We start from the raw sequence: 16,049 nt of genomic DNA on the forward strand, positions 1-16,049 counted from the left end.
GCAAGGAGACATTCCCGGATGCTCTTAGTGAGCCATGGGGGTTTATGTGCCCTCCTGCTCCCTTTGACCCTTGTTGGGATTACCTCCCTTTGGGCATGGAGGATCGTCTCCTTAAGGAGCAACCACTCACCTTCGACATCTGATTCCCTTCCCCTCTGGGTCCTCAGCGCTTCCCCAACGATCCTCCTTAGCTTGTTGAAGTCAGCCCTCCTAAAGTCTAGGGCTGTTGCCTTGCTGCAGCCCTTTGCCACCTTACGCTGGATGGTGAATTCCAGCAAGCGATGATCACTGTCTCCCAGGTGGCCCATCACCCGCAGCCCCCTCACCAGGTCATCACCCGTGGCCAGCACCAGGTCCAACATGGCGTCTCCCCTGGTGGGACTGTGCACCTCCTGGGTTAGATGGAGGTCCTGCACTCTGGCTAAGAACCGACGTGAGCGATCAGACTTGGCTGACTGCTCCTCCCAGCAGATGTCTGGGAAGTTCAGGTCCCCCATGATGACCACATCCTTAGCCCTCACTGCCTCTGTGAGCTGACCTAAGAATTCCTGGTCGAGCTCTTCTCCCTGGTTGGGAGGTCTATAGTAGACTCCCACCGTTAAGTCTCTCTCCCCTGGACTGCCTTTTACTCTAACCCAGAGCACCTCAGAGTGCCCCCCTCTGCCCCCTTGCTAATTAACGAGGACGTATATTCCTCCTTGATATAGAGTGCTACTCCTCCACCTTTCCTTCCTATCCTGTCCCTCCTGTATAGCCTATAGCCCTTGACACTCACCGCCCAGTCATGCGATGAGTCCCACCACGTTTCTGTGATCCCTACTATGTCAGGGCTGGTGACAGCTAGGAGGAGGGTGAGTTCCTCCTGCTTCTTCCCCATACTTCGAGCATTCGTGTAGAGGCACTTGAGGCCTCCAACGGTTGTGCCCACTGACCCCCTAGTCTCAGCAATGCCCCGTCCCCCATCACTTACCTGTTTCTCCCTTTTGACCATTGGTCTGGGCTCGCTGGCTGTTGCTGGGCCTGGTAGTTCATTGTCTCCTCCGCCCTCATCTTCCCCCTCCCCCGACGAGCCTAGTTTAAAGCCTGCCGAAGGAGGTTCACCAACCTGGAAGAGAACACTCCCTTACTTTTAGGGGAAAGGTGAAGCCCATCCCATCCCAGCATGTCTCTCATCACGATGTGCCGGTCATGGCTGAGGAAGCCAAAGCCCGCCTCGAAGCACCATTCCTATAGCCTCCAGTTGGTCTCCGCTATGCACATCTCATGGCGTCTGCCTCGACCACTCACTGGCAGGATGGAAGAGAAGACCGCCTGTGCGCCCATCTCCCTCAGCACGCCTCCCAGAGCATGGTGAATGGTTTGAGTATTACTACCCCCACTCCATATGGGGTGCCTCAGCACACCCCTGCCTTAAGGGCAATACATGCCTCCAACCTCCCCTTTAGCATGCCCCAAGCCTCGCAGTTGTTCCTTGGACATTGTTTGGGTCCCTTGCCCTTCAGCACCCTTCGGGCTCGTCCTGCCCTGGTGCCCCTTTCTGGCACCCCAGGCTTGTCATCCACCTGGCGCCCCTGGGGCTTGTTACTCCCCGGTGCCCCCCTCCAATCTTCCTAGGCCTGTCCCACCAACCTGCAGTCCCTCTACTGGTGCCTCTGGGTGGGTCACGCGCCTATCGCCCCTTTACCAGTGCCCCCTGGCTGGTTAAGCAACCTGCACCCTGATACTGGCACCCCTGGGCCGCTGCTGCAACCTGCACCCCGATACCAGCACCCCTGGAGCTGCCGTGCCCAGGCCTCACCCCACTGGGCCTGTCTTGTGGCTTCTTCTGCTGCCCCTTGCCCTCTCTGGAGCCTCTCGCCCCTTTCCGGGCCTTTGCCACACTTCCAGCGCTTCTCGCCCCCCACTCTGGGGCCTTGTGCCATGCCTCTCAGCGCAAACTGCTGTGCCACACTGGCATCACTCACTGTGCTCCACTGGGCACCGGGAACCTCCAAGCTACTGGGGAGCCCCTTTGAGGCCTTCTCGCACCCCTACAGCCTCACCCGGTCCTCCGGAGTAATCATAAACAAACCAAGCAGTCAGCCAGCTGGCTACAACGTAACAAAAGGCCTACCGGCTTACAATCCCAACTGCACACAGTGCTGACTCTCAGTCGCTACCGCTGTCTGGGCTCGCTCTCTCGCTCTCGCTCGCTCTCGCACTCTTGCTCGCTCTCGCTCGCTCTGTCCTCCCATCATTGCAGCTAGCCAACCACCATCATTAACCCTGCTGCTCAGCTCTCCCACAGAGCTGTGGCTCCTGCGGCTGCCAGAGGGGAACTGCTCCTGGGCCCAGGCCTGAGCTGTTATAAAGGGCCCAGCCCTGCCCCCTTCCAGTCACATGACCGGTTGGTTACCACAGCACCCCGCAGCTGTGCTGCCCTGCTAATTGACAGCCGTCCATTTCTTTTACCTAAGGCACAGGACACCTCAGTGCTCCTGTGACACTGCTATCAATTACAACCTTCTGGGTATGACCATGGAGCCAATTTCCCATCCAGGGGATTGTGGTGGAGCCAAGGCCACAACCGGCCAGTTTGGCCAAGAGGTGATCATGGAATACCAGATCAAAAGCTTTTTTGAAGTCAAGATATATGACATCAATCTCTTCTCCCTTGTCCAGGTGATAGGTCACCTGGTCGTAGAAGGAAATGAGATTGGTCAAACAAGACCTGCCCGCAACAAACCCATGCTGGCTGTCCCTTAGGATGTTAGCCTGGGCCAGTCCATCAAGGATGGCCTCCTTAATAAACTTTTCTAAGATCTTCCCCAGGATAGAAGTCAGGCTAATGAGCCTGTAGATAGCCGGATCCACTCTCCTCCCTTTCTTGAAGATCGGCACCACATTGGCCTTCTTCCAGTCTTTGGGCACTACACCAGAGTGCCAGGAGTTTTCAAAGACCCGTGCCAGGGGCTGGGCTATGATGCTCGCCAGCTCCTTGAGTACCCTGGGGAGCAGATTGTCAGGGCTGGCTGACTTGAAGGTCTCCAGCTTCTCAAGGTGTTCCTTCATGAGGTCAGCATTTATGGAGGGCAGGGGATCCCCATCACCCGGATCTCCCTATCCCATAGCAGGCATGGGCGTCCCATGGGACTGATGAAAGACTGACGCAAAGTACCTATTTAATAGGTTGGCTTTTTCCTGGGCGTCAGTTGTCAGTTGCCCCATCTGGTTTAGCAGGGGTCCAACATTGCCCTTGCTTTTCCTCCAGCTCCCCACATATCTGAAAAAGGACTTTTTGTTGTCCTTGATGCCTGAAGCTAGTTGGAGTTCAGTTGCAGCCTTAGCTTTCCTGGTTTGGTCCCTGCAGGACCAGAACAGCACAGAGTAATCCTCCTTGGAGGTGAATCCCGTCCTTCATCCTTTGTAGGCTTTCCTTTTTAGCCACACTAGGTCTGCTAGGTCCCTGGAGAGCCAGGGGGGCTGCTGTGCCTTCTTGCTGCCTTTCCTCCGTGTTGGAACAGATTTAGCTTGTGCACTGAGGATCGCTTCCTTGAGAAGCAACCACTCTTCTTGAACTCCCCTCTCCCTGGGGTCATGGTCCCTGAGGGCCTGACCGACTAGCCTCTTGAGCTTGTCAAAGTCGGCTTTTCTGAAGTCAAGGACTTCTGTGTTGCTGACTGACTTGCCAGCTTTACGGCAGATGGTGAAGGTGATCAGCTTGTGGTCGCTGTCACCCAATTTCCCATCAATCACTAGGTCGCTGATTAGGTCGTCCCCCGTAGCCAGTACCAGGTCAAGCAGCGCTTTGTCTCTCATTGGCCCATAGACTTCTTGAGTCAGGTAGAGGTCATCCACGCATGAGAGAAAGCTTTGCACCCGCTCAGATTTAGCTGAGTGATCTTCCCAGGAGATGTCCGGGTAATTGAAGTCACCCATGACAACCAAGGTCCTGGAGCAAGTGGCCTCAGTCAGTTCCCGGGCAAACTCCTGGTCAAGCTTGGGACTTTGAGTGGGAGGTCTGTAGTAGACTCCCACCGTTGTGTCCCCTGTGCCGAATTCCCCACGAATTTTTACCCAGAGGGTCTCTAGCTGTCCATGCCGGTTGCCAACATCAGCTTGCAGGGACATGTAGCTTTCCTTCACATAGAGAGCTACACCCCCGCCCTTTCTGTCAACACGATCCTTCCTGTACAGGGTATACCCTCTATACCCGTGGTCCAGTCATGGGTGGAGTCCCACCAGGTCTCCGTTATCCCAATGACATCATATTTCTTTGCACTGAGCAGGAGGACGAGCTCGTCCTGCTTGTTGCCCAGGCTCCTGGCATTAGTGTACAGGCAGGCAAGTGTGCCCTTGGGGGCTCTTGCCTTGCCCACAGATTGTGCCAGGGCTGGGGCAGGGGTGGGCTCCCTTAAGTGCCTTGGTCCGCTGGCTTTGCAAGGGCCATTCAGCAGGCCAGCAGGGGCCGTAGTCCCCCTATCCCCCAGCGGGCGTAGTTTAAAGCCCGGTGGAGCAGGTCAGCCAGCCTGGCTGAGAAGAGCCTCCTCCCCAGGGGAGAGAGGTGGAGGCCATCTCTTCCCAGCAGCTCGCTGCCTCTCTCTCCAAAGAGCGGGCTGTGGTCATGAAAGCCAAAGCCTTCCCGATAACACCAGCGCCGCAGTCTTTGGTTCACCGCGTGGATCCTCCTCTCCCTCCTCAGCCCATAGCCCGAGCCTGGGAGGACCAACGAAAACACCACCTGAGCTCCCAGACCCCTAAGCCCCGCTCCCAAATCCCTGTAGAGCCTCATGACCTGGCTGGGGGTGCTCCGAGCCATGTCATTGGTGCCCACGTGAATAAGGAGCATGGGATAGTGGTCTGTGGGCTGGAGGAGCTTTGGGATCCTCTCCGCAATGTCTCGGATGCAGGCCCCTGGGAAGCAGCGGACTTCCTGGGCTAAGGGGTCGGGGCGGCAGATTGCCCCCTCAGTCCCCTGCAGGATGGAGTCTCCCACAACAAACACCTTTCGCTTTGAGTTGGGGAGAGCACGGGCAGTAGCTGCAGTTGAGCCTGTGTTGCCTGCGGAAGCTGGCAACCGCGTGGGCTCTGCTGGGGCTGCAAGTGGTGCGAACCTGTTGCTAAGCTCCAGCGAGGGGGGGGGCCTTGGTGCGGCGGGCCTTAGGGCCCTTGACCACCTTGGTCCATGCCCCTCACTGGGCAGAGCATGAGGTCCCGGAGTCCTCCTTAGACCTGGAGGGAGACGGTGCTTCTCCCCCGGGAGCCCAGGGTAAAGGGCCTGGCAGTAGGAGTCTATCTCCTGCTCGTAGTCCCTGATGGCACGCAGTCTCTGGACTGTGGCCTGGAGCTCCTCCAGCTGGCGCGCCAGAGACCCCAGTAGGGAGCAGACCCCGCACGGGGAGGTGGCCGTGCTCCCGGGCCCCAGATCCTGAAAAAGGGACAGGCAGCCCCCGCAGCCAAAAGCCAGGGGCTCTGTCTGCGTGGAGCCTGGAATCATGGGCTCTGTCTGGGTGGCCGTCTCTGAGGTGCCCAATGTGTGGGCTGCAGAGCCCGAGGGGACCCTCGGGGTGCGGCGCGTGCGCATCCATGTCATGCCTCTGATAGGCTGGCTACGGCTGGGACTGACTACTCTGGGGGGTTCGCAGGCAGGGTCTTGTGCCCTCCCGCGCCCTCTCCTGCACAAACTCCACGCTAACTTGAGTGCCTGTTTACGCAGCCTGTTCACGCGGCTCCAGTTGCGTGGCTCCCTAGGGGGCTGGGCCAAGTAGGGGCCTGGGTGGGGGCTTGATAGATGGTCCAGATTTCATTGCAGTAGAGGAGAGTGGCCAGGATGACAGCCTTGTAAACCAGCACCTTCATCGACTTCCAGAAGTTTCTATTTTTGAAGACAAGTTGTCACAGCTTGAAGCTTGGTCTTCAGATTTATTGGTTCATGCATGTCTTTTTCTACTTGCATCTAATTGTGTTCTTTCAGAAGACTGTTCTAGAGTCTGGATCTATCACCAATTTTGTTGATGCTCTTTATTTTGATGTGTTCTGTCAGGAAGAGATTTGTGTCTCATAGTAAAACACTTCATTGTGTTATAGCTGGTAGGGTTGGAAGGGACCTGAGCAGATCATCAAGTCTGGACCCTCTGCCCTGGGCAGGAGTGAATGCTGGGGTCAAACAACCTGGCTAGGTGATTATCAAGCCTCCTTTTTTGAGACCCCCAAGATCCTTTTCTGCCTCTGTGCTGATGAGAAGGGAGTCCCCCAGCCTGTAGGTATGCTGCTGGTTGTTCCTCCCCAGGTGCAGTACTTTTGCACTTGCTAGTATTGAAACCCATCCTGTTCTCGTCCGCCCATCCCTGTAACCTGTCCAGATCTAGTTGTAGCTTGTCCCCCCCCATATTGTGCCCACCTCTCCCCACATCTTAGTGTCATCCACAAATTTGAATAAACTGCTTTTCACCCCCTCATCCAAGTTGCTGACAAAGATATTGAACAGTGCAGGCCCAAGGACTGAGCCCTGGGGAACCCCACTGCCCACATCCCTCTAGGTCAAATGACCCATCAACCACCACACTTTGGGTGTGGACCTCCAGCCAATTTGCAACCATCTGACTGTGTAGGTGTCAACACCACAGTCACCTAATTTTTTAATGAGAATAGGGTCCTGAAAGACTACGTCCACCGTGACACCTGCATCCAAGGATTGTGTGACCTGACCATAGAAGCCAACCAGTTTTTGTCTGAGAGGACCTGCCTCTATTGAACGCATGTTGATCTGCCCCTAAGCATAATCTCTCCTGCTGGTCCCCTGCAGATGTGCTCCTGGATAATATTCTTAAAGAGCTTCCCCAGGACTGAGGTAAGACTAATGGGCCTAAGGTTTCCTGGGTCCTTCTTTCTCCCTTTTTTTGAAAATGGGGACCACAATGACCCACTTCCAGTCCTCTGCCAAATCGCCAGAGCACCACAAGTGCTTATAAAGCTGTGCCAAGGGTCCCACAATGACCTCTGCCAGTTCCCTCAGCACTGTGGGGTGGAGATCATCAGGACCTGCTGACTTGAGCACTACTAGTCCCTCTAGAAGTTCCCTGACTAGGTCCTCACTGACCCTGGGCTTGGCTGAGCCTCCCCTGGGTCTGTCCAGGATCCTGGGGGAGGGAGATGACCCAGTCCCTGCTCAGAAAAATGCAAGCAAAGAAATTGTTAAAGAGGTTAACTTTGTCATCTGGTGAAACCACCAACTTTCCAAGCATGTCCTGCAGAGGCCCCACATTACCTGGTACCTTATTTTTCCTCCCTTAGAAAAGGACTCCTTTTTATCTTCGATCCAGGTCGCTAGACCCAGTCCCATCTCCACCTTTAGTCTTCCTAACAGCCCCACTACAATCTCGAGTAATGGAGGTATTCTTGGTGATGGCCGCTCCCTTCAATTGGGTGTATGCCTCCTTTTTAGCTTTGAGACATTCCTGGATGCTTTTGGTGAGCCATGGGGGCTTTTGAGCACTCTTGCCCCCTTTGATCCACATTGGGATTGTCACTCTCTTTGGGCTTGGAGGATCATCTCCTTCAGAAATGACCACTCTTCTTGGACTCCCAACTCTCCTCCCCTCCGGGACCTCAGTGCCTCCCTGACTAGTCTCCTTACTTCATTGAAATCTGCCCTCCTGAAGTCTAGGCCTGTTGCCTTTCTGTAGGCCTTTAACACCCTGTGCTGGATGTCGAATTCCAGTAGGTGATGATCACTATTGCTCAGTTGGTCGAGAACCTGCAGTCCCCTCACCAAATCATTGCCTGTGGCCAGGACCAGGTCCAACAAGGCATTTTCCCTGGTGGGGCTGTGCACCTCCTGGGTTACATGGAGGTCCTGTAACTCAGCTAGGAACCTACGTGAGCAGTCAGACCTGGCTGACTCCTCTTCCCAGCAGATGTCTGAATAGTTTAGGTCACCCATGATGATCACGTTCCTTGACTTACCTGCCTCTGTGAGCTGACCTGAGAATTCCTGGTCCAGCTCTTCCCCCTGGTTGGGTGGTCTGTAGTAGACCCCCACCATTAAATCTTTCTCCCCTGACCCCTTGTATTCTGACCCAGAGCACTTCAGTGTGCCCCTCCTCTGACACTGTGCTGTTTTCTGAGGATGTATATTGCTCATGACGTAGAGTGCCACACCCCCACCTTTCCTCCCTGTTCTAGCCTGCCAAGTTTCAGTGAGCCCCACTATGTCTGGGTTTTTGTTACCTACAAGGAGGGCAAGTTCTTTCTGCTTGTTCCCCATACTATGAGCAATAGTGTAGAGGCATTTGAGGTCTCCTGAGGGTGTATGCACTGTCCCCCTAATCCCAGGACTATAAAGACCCCAGTCTCTTACCTGGGTACTACTTGTGCTCATTGCCTGCCTTGGCCAGGCTGTTCTTGTAGATATCATTTGGTTTGGTGTTCTATGGCTCACTCTGTCCTCATCCTCTGCTTCCCCCAACAAGCCTAGTTTAAAGCCCACCAAAGGAGGTCAGCCAACCCGAAAGAGAACACACACTTACCTTTGAGGGAAAGGTGAAGCCCATCCCACAAGCACATCTCTTGTTCTGAAATATGGGTTGTGTAAAAAGCTTAAGTCTGCCTCCAGACACCATTTTCGAAGCCACACATTGACCTCTCTGATGCAGGTCTCGTGGTGTCCACATCCACTCACTGGAAGGACAGATGAAAAAACCACCTGAGTCCCTGTCTCCTTCAGCTTGCCCCCTAGAGCTTGCTAGTCCTTCATCAAATGATCTGGACTGCTCCTGGCCACATCATTAGTACCGACATGGATAAGGAACATGGGGTAGTAATCAGTGGGCTAGATAATGGCCGGGATCACCTTCATCATGCCCTGAATCCACACTACAGGCAGACAGGAGACCACGCGTGTCATGGGATCCTGGCGACAGATGCGATCTTCCTCTCAGGATGGAGTCACCTGTGATGAGCATCCGGCATCTCTTCTTCTGAGTCAACTTGTCTCCTGCAGCCTGTTCAGTGTTTGGAGTGGCCTCCTCTCCAGAAGTTTCCTCCTCTCCTTCCTCTTCCTCCATTGTCACCAGGGCCTCATACCTGTTTCCCAGCTGGACTGGGGAAGCTGATACTGCACTGCCATGAGCAGCCCTGGCTCTGGGGGGAACCTTCTGCCATTCCGCTGTGGAGGAGACCTCCTAGGGTGGTTCTCCCTTTTGGTGCAGGGCCCTGCAGGGAAAGGAAATAGCCGTCAATTTCATCCTCTGCTGCTCTGATCCCCCTCAGCCTGCAAACCTCCTCCTGGAGCTTCCTCACCAATCCCTGCAAAGCCCTAAGACAGGCACCTGTGGGATGGATATGGGGGGGCCCCATTCCCTGCCCCCCCCACCTCCAACAGGCATCCCCTGCAGGCCAGGGGGCAGGGTGACTCCAGTTCCCCCATGGGCTCTTTCTGGATGGAGGCCTCAGAGAAGCCCCAGGTAGGGGCCCTAGCAGCACTCTGCATCAATACCTTTTTTGTATGTGTGTGGTGCCTTTTGCCCTTTCCCTGTCAAAGACTTCCTCCTAGTCCCTCTTGTTTGCCTGCCTGTGCAAACATCAGTGCACCCTTACAGAGCATGCCTGTTTGCGCACTCTGTTAATGCTCAGCTCAGGAGCACTGATCCCTGATGCCTCAACTAAAAGGGATCTGGAGGGCTTCCCCTCTGGATCTGCCCCAGCTGTGTTGGCTCTTCTCCCCACTTACCTTGGTGGGGATCAGCTGCTGCTGCCCTCGCCACCGCCTCCATACGGGTAAGGGGGGCACACATGCAAGTGGAGCCCCACATGTGCCCAGTCATCCCCTCTCCTTTCCACTTTCAGCCCCAACTGTCCAACTTGAGTTTGTGACAACTTTTTTGATGATGTTGGGCATCCAATTGTCCTCTCACAGTAGTCAGGAACTTGGCTCCTGCTTTTCCTCAGCTGGCCCCATTGCTAAGAATTTGCTATTCCCAATTGATTTATTTTTCCAGGTGTGGAAAAGGGGTGGGGAGAGCCACTGCACTGGTGGAGAGCTTCCACTTTTCCTTAGCTGGCCCTGCTGCTATTAAATTGCACTTCTCAATTTATTTATTTCTATTTATTTATTTGTAATGTGTGGAAAAGGGATGAAGGGAGCCACCATGCTGGAGGCTGGAGGAGAAGTGTGTGCTAATGGAGGGGCTTTCGTTTTAACTCAGCAGGCCCCACCCGCCGCCTGCCCGGACCATGCAGCCAATCGGCACATGCACATTTGGCCAAAAATATTACGGATGGATGGACAGACAGACATATGGACAAAACTTTTTTATGTTAGAATTTTGAATTATGGTAACACCATGCAATCACAATGGGAATTCATGGAAGCACAGGACGTGCTCTTTCACTGTGTCCTTGTTCCCTTGTTCTCTCCCCATGTCTGCATGCATTTGTGGTTTCTTGTTGTGTCTCAGTCTTTGCCCACACAGCTACTTCTGGTCTGCCTTTTTGCTCTGTGTTTGTACAGCACCAAGCACAATAGGGTCTTACCTATAACAGTGCAAATAATAAGTAGTGCAGGCATGATAAGATCATGTTAGAAGTTCAGGGGCTAAAGGCACAGACTTGGACATGAGAACTGAGTCACAATATTGGAAGTCTGAGACCAAGCTGAGGGTCATAATCCTAGGTATCAGTTAGAATTTGTGGCATCACACTAGAGGCTGAGCTGGGTTCATGGTTGAATCGAGCTGTTAGTCAAGCTGGGAGTTTCCAGATTGGAACAAGTCTGGGTAGGTCCAAGCTCAGAGGGTGCTAAGTAACAATACATGAAAATATTGTTGCTGGGACAAGGCAGTAAGTCAGTTCTTTTCTAAGCCTCCTGTAGAGGGTTGTAATACAGCTTTTTATTTTCCCTGGGGAAAACTTATCCCCACAAAAAAAACCCCCAATATCCATAATGAAACAAACACTCAGGCAAGTAACAAGGGGTTAATTCAAACTTGCAGTCTTTCCTTAGATCTGGAGAGGGCTATACCAGCTATGTGCTGCCTCCTCAGTACCATAGCTTTTGTGTTCTTCTTCAGCTCCCCTCCCTGCGAACTTTTTAAAACTTCTCTGGTCCAGGCAGTCATCCCTGTCTATTGGCCCCATGTTCCTGTGCAGGCAAGCTATTACTCATTAAAACCATGAAACCCACCCCAACCCTGGAAACAATGAAAATGGTGCAGATGTGATCCAGAGAAATGAGAGAGAGGATCCACAGGTACAGGAAGGAGGTTAGCTGCCCTATAACCCCAACTTTTGGAACCTGGTCCAATCACTGTGTGTACACAGGCCATGAGGATGTGGCCCAGGGCTCAGCGGCCCCGGGGAGGAGGGTGGGCACCCCTCATGAGGGGCAGTCACCACAGGTTGGTCTGGGCCTGGGGGAGGGGGAGGCAGCACCTGTGCTCCTTGATGGCCATAGTGCGCCTGTGGGACCTGCTTGGGGGCCAGCTGTGACACCATGCAGCCAACTTGCCCCCAGCAAGGTCCTGCCCTGGTGCTGGGGCCCCAGGCTGGCCAGTGGAGCCAGATGGCTATGGTGGGGCTGGAAGAGCATAGGGGACAGCAGCAGAAGCAACTGGGGCAGGGATGGAGGCCATGAAGTGCTCACTGACCCTGCACTCACGTGCTACGGCCACATCAATGGAGGCCTAGAGTTGCCGCATCACCCCCAAGCTCTTCAGGGCTAGCTGCTCTTTCTCTCAGTCTAGGTGACCAGTTGCTCCAGAGCCAACCTCCCAGCCTGAGCTGCCTCAATGGCCACAGCATGGTCATGGCAAAAACAGTGGAGCTCCTGCAGGAATTGATTGTGGAAGTCCTGAGCCTCCTGCTGGTGTCACTGCTTCATCTAGAGGGCTGTCTCCTGCCAGTTTTCTCACTAAGTGTGTCACCCCCTCTGCAAGTGGTGCATCTAGATGGTCCCTGGCATCTGCAAGACTTAGTGGGCAGCTCCTGGGTGCAGGGTAACGGCCTCTCCTTTAGGAAATGGGCTGTCTGGGGAAAGAGTGAATTGATGGCCATCTTCAGCTATAGAAAAATGGATGGGTCAAGAACAGCCTTGTGAGGGTCCCCAAGAATTAACCTCACTCTTGGCAAATGACCAAGCACAGAGTACCCAAGGCAAGGCCATTTGGGCCCATCCCCCTGACAAGGGCCACAGCCATCTTGGGATCTGGCTGTCCCCTTTCACTGTGTGTATGGATGGCCTGCTGCCCATGGCTTTCATAGGTCCCTACCTGGAGAAATCCTTCTGGGGAACAGCATCATAGCCAGCTCAGGCTGCAGTGCCCAGCTTCTCCCTCTAGCAGGGAAGATTGGTGTGCCACCTCTTAATCTCTAAATTATTTAGCCTGCCCCAGCCATAATAAATTGTAGTTAGCATGGATTCTTGTTCTGATAATTTTTTCTGATAAAAGGTGTATGAACAACTATTTGAAAATTGCTGTCATGGAGGGGAGGGGAGGAGAGGGGGAGGCAGGATTTTGTCCCAAGTGCTTTTGCAGGTGTATAATAAATTGAATGTTTTTATTTATTCTACCAGCAAAGCACTATTGTAAGACAATGAAAGGTGGGAATCTTTCCCACTTCATATAAGTGGCAGATAACAGGTTTGTTTCACTGCAGAAAGAGGAAAAAAAAATGAAATTTTTGAGCAAAAAGAGAAACTCTTAACTGCCCTGGGAGTAACACCATTGAATTCTTGAATCGGGAATGAACTCAGCTCTCTAGTTCTCATATAACATTTAAAGTAGATATATACTTTCTCAATAAACGGAGGACACTTAATTATGCAACATTTCAATATTTTATTGTGTGGAGATGTCAATTTGTTCCTGACATGCACATTGTTTATATTGGAACACCGTGAATTGCCTTTAATGAAAATATATTTTAAAAGGAAAAATAAGTAATAGAAAATAGTGCCAGAAATAAAATGTTCCCCAGATCCCTTAATGAAGATGACTCCCCCACTTCTCAAGTAAAGTTACCGCTTGCCTAGGGGTGCCAGATGGAAGTTCACAATATAGCACAGAAACAAGTTAAAAGGCAAGTGCAGTTTTAGACTATTAGTGGATAAGTCTCATACTACTATTGGCTAATGGGGTTATTTTTGCTTTGGTGGTAATTTCTGTGCAGCTGCATTTAAAAGTCAAATTATCAACCCTGCACCCCACAGTTCTTGATTTGATATGTATCCATTTCTACAGAGGAGTAGCATATTCAGTTTTCATGCCCATTCACTAGGCCTGTGTGAATAGGGAACTATTCAATTTGGATGCCAGAGATTCGATTTTGGAGATCCAAATGGTTTTTCTGATTAGACTTCGCCGAATAGCTTTGGAAGATTCGGTGCCTATTCGGCTATAGAGTATAATGGGAAATGAATGAAATATCTATAACTTTGCTGTCTTTTGGCTTATTTGGATTAAACTTGCAGGGATGGTAGCCTCTGCTGAGAGCATGATGCATGCCACGTTTGTGGCCTCAGTAAGAGCTACCATCCCCGCAGTTTTCACTTCCCTGTGGCTTAACACACACATGTGACATGAGTTTTTCTTTCAGGACGTTGAGGTATAGTTTCCCAGAAACACTTGCACTTATCACCTTGAAACTTGGCACACCTAAAGCTTCTAGCGATTCAATTCAGATTCATAGATTTGGTCTCCGAATCATGATCCAAAGCTTTGCATAGCCCTACTTTTCACTTCCCAGTCTTCCTCTCTAGGTGACCAGTGACATTGTCATCTTTTCAAATGGCTCCCTCACCATATGAGCAGATTAGATCTGCTCCTTTTTATAGAATTATTTAAATAAGATATATGAGAGGACAAGAGCTTTCATAAACCCATGTTCACATAATCAAATGCTATAAGAGGACAGCGTAGAGCAAAATATAGTTTCATACCTTCTAGGGTTGGAAGGGACCTGAGCAGATCATAGAATCATAGAAGTAGGGTTGGAAGGGACCTTGTAGATCTTCAAGTCTGACCCTCCGCCTGGGCGGGAGAAAAAACTGGACTCAAATGAGTTCAGCCAGGTAGGCATCAAGTCTCCTTTTAAAGACGCCCCAGGGTAGGAGCCAGCACCACTTCCCATGGAAGTTGGCTCCAGATCCTAGCACCCTGACCATGAAGTAGTTCTTGTGGATGTCTAATCTAAACCTACTCTCCAATAATTTGTGTCCATTATTCCTTGTCATGCCAGGGGGTGCTAGGGGAAACAGTGTCTCCCCCAAACCCTTCTAGTCCCCCCCTAGTGACTTTAGGTCCCGCAGTCTTTCATTGTAGGGTCTGCCCTGTTGTCCCCGGATCATGCAGGTGGCCTCCTCTGGACCCTTTCAACATTGTCCACATCCCTCCTGAAATGGGGCGCACATAACTGGATGCAATACTCCAGCTGTGGCCTGACCAGCGTCACATAGAGGGGGAGGATCACCTCCTTGGCTCTACTTGAGATGCACAAGGTCCAGTTAGCCCTGCCAACCATGACCCCGCCCATTTTCTTCTTGGAGTCAGTAATGACTCCAAGGTCCCTTTCTGCCTCCGTGCTCTCAAGAAGGGAGTTTCCCATTCTATAAGAGTGCTGCTGATTACTTCTGCCTAAGTGCAGCACCCTGCACTTGTCAGTATTGAAACGCATCTTGTTTATGTCAGCCCACTCCTGTAACCTATCCAGATCTTGCTGCAATCTTTCCCTCCCTACTAGCATGCTCACCTCACCCCAAATTTTGGTATCATCAGCGAATTTAAACAGGTTGCATTTCACCCCATTATCCAGATTGCTGATAAAGAAATTGAACAGTGCAGGCCCAAGGATGGAGCTGGCTGACTTCCTCCCAGCAGATGTCCAGGTAATTAAATTCACCCATAATAACTACATCCCTTGCCTTAAGTGCCTCTGCAAGCTGGCCCGAAAATTCCCGATCCAGCTCCTCCCCTTGGTTGGGGGGTCTGTAGTAGACCCCCACCGTCAAATCGCTCTCCCCACGGTCCCCTTGAATCTTGACCCAGAGTACCTCAGCCTGTCCCTCCCCTGACCCCATCCTGCTGGCAGAGGATGTGCATTGCCCCTTGGCATAGAGCACCCACCCCCACCTTTCCTTCCTTCTCTATCCTGCCTGTAAAGCCTATAGCCCCTAATGCTGACTGCCCAGTCATGGGATGAATCCCACCACGTTTCTGTTAGTCCTATGACATCTGGGTTTGAACTAGCTATTCTGAGGGCGAGTTCCTGCTGTTTGTTCCCCATACTGCGAGCATTGGTATATAGGCATTTAAGGCCTTGCAAGAAGATTGTATGTGCTACCCCCTGTTTAGGGAGACTGTCTGGACTCCTGTTCCTTACCTTAGCACTCCTTGCCTTTGTCACCTGTCTTGCTTGGACAGCGTCTCATCTTCCTGTGGCCCCCTCCCTCAGTGAGGCTAGTTTAAAACTTGCTGTACGAGATCAGCCAACCTGGAAGAGAAGACATGCTTGCTTTTAAGAGAGGGATGAAGCCCATCCCACCCCAGCAAGTCCCCCGCCCGAAAGTATAGGTCATTATCAAGGAACCCAAAGCCTGCCTGGCGGCACCAGCTGCATAAGCACCGGTTGACCACGCCAATGCAGGCCTCATGTTGCCGTCCCTGCCTACTCACTGGAAGAAGAGAGGAAAATACTGCCTGCGCCCCCGTCTCCTTCAGCCTGTCTCCCAGAGCCTTGAAATCCTTCATAATGCAGTCAGGGTTGTTCATACCCACATAGACGACAACCGTAGAGTATTGGTCTGCAGGTCGGATGTAGGCTGGGATCCTTTCCGTGATGTCCCTGACCTGAGCCCCAGGCATGAAGCAGACCTGTCGTGTCAAGGGGTCAGGCCGACAGATGGGACCTTCCAGTCCTCATAGGATGGAGTCTCCGATGACGAGGACCCAGCGTTTCTTCTTCCTGGTGTTCACTCTCTGCCCATTCCCTGTTGTGTGGGGAGTGGCATCGTCCCCACCAGAGGCAATTCCACCATCCTCCTCCATCACAGCTGCCAGGGCATCAAACGTGTTCCC

The 16,049-nt window shown here is 52.5% G+C and overlaps 1 long non-coding RNA gene across 1 annotated transcript; it reads right to left on the reverse strand.

The window, feature by feature from the left end:
- Positions 1–973: 973 nt before the first annotated feature.
- On the reverse strand, positions 974–15,459 carry LOC149869682 (uncharacterized). Its single transcript, XR_016441129.1, has 5 exons — positions 15,355–15,459; positions 13,916–14,006; positions 8,831–9,192; positions 8,508–8,658; positions 974–1,105 (listed from the first exon to the last, which is right to left on the reverse strand). It is a non-coding gene; the product is annotated as an uncharacterized LOC149869682 (long non-coding RNA).
- Positions 15,460–16,049: the final 590 nt, after the last annotated feature.

Source organism: Crocodylus siamensis, chromosome 3 (assembly GCF_052110815.1).
Source record: "Crocodylus siamensis isolate JL-2025a chromosome 3, ASM5211081v1, whole genome shotgun sequence".
In the NCBI taxonomy this organism is placed as follows: Eukaryota; Metazoa; Chordata; order Crocodylia; family Crocodylidae; genus Crocodylus; species Crocodylus siamensis.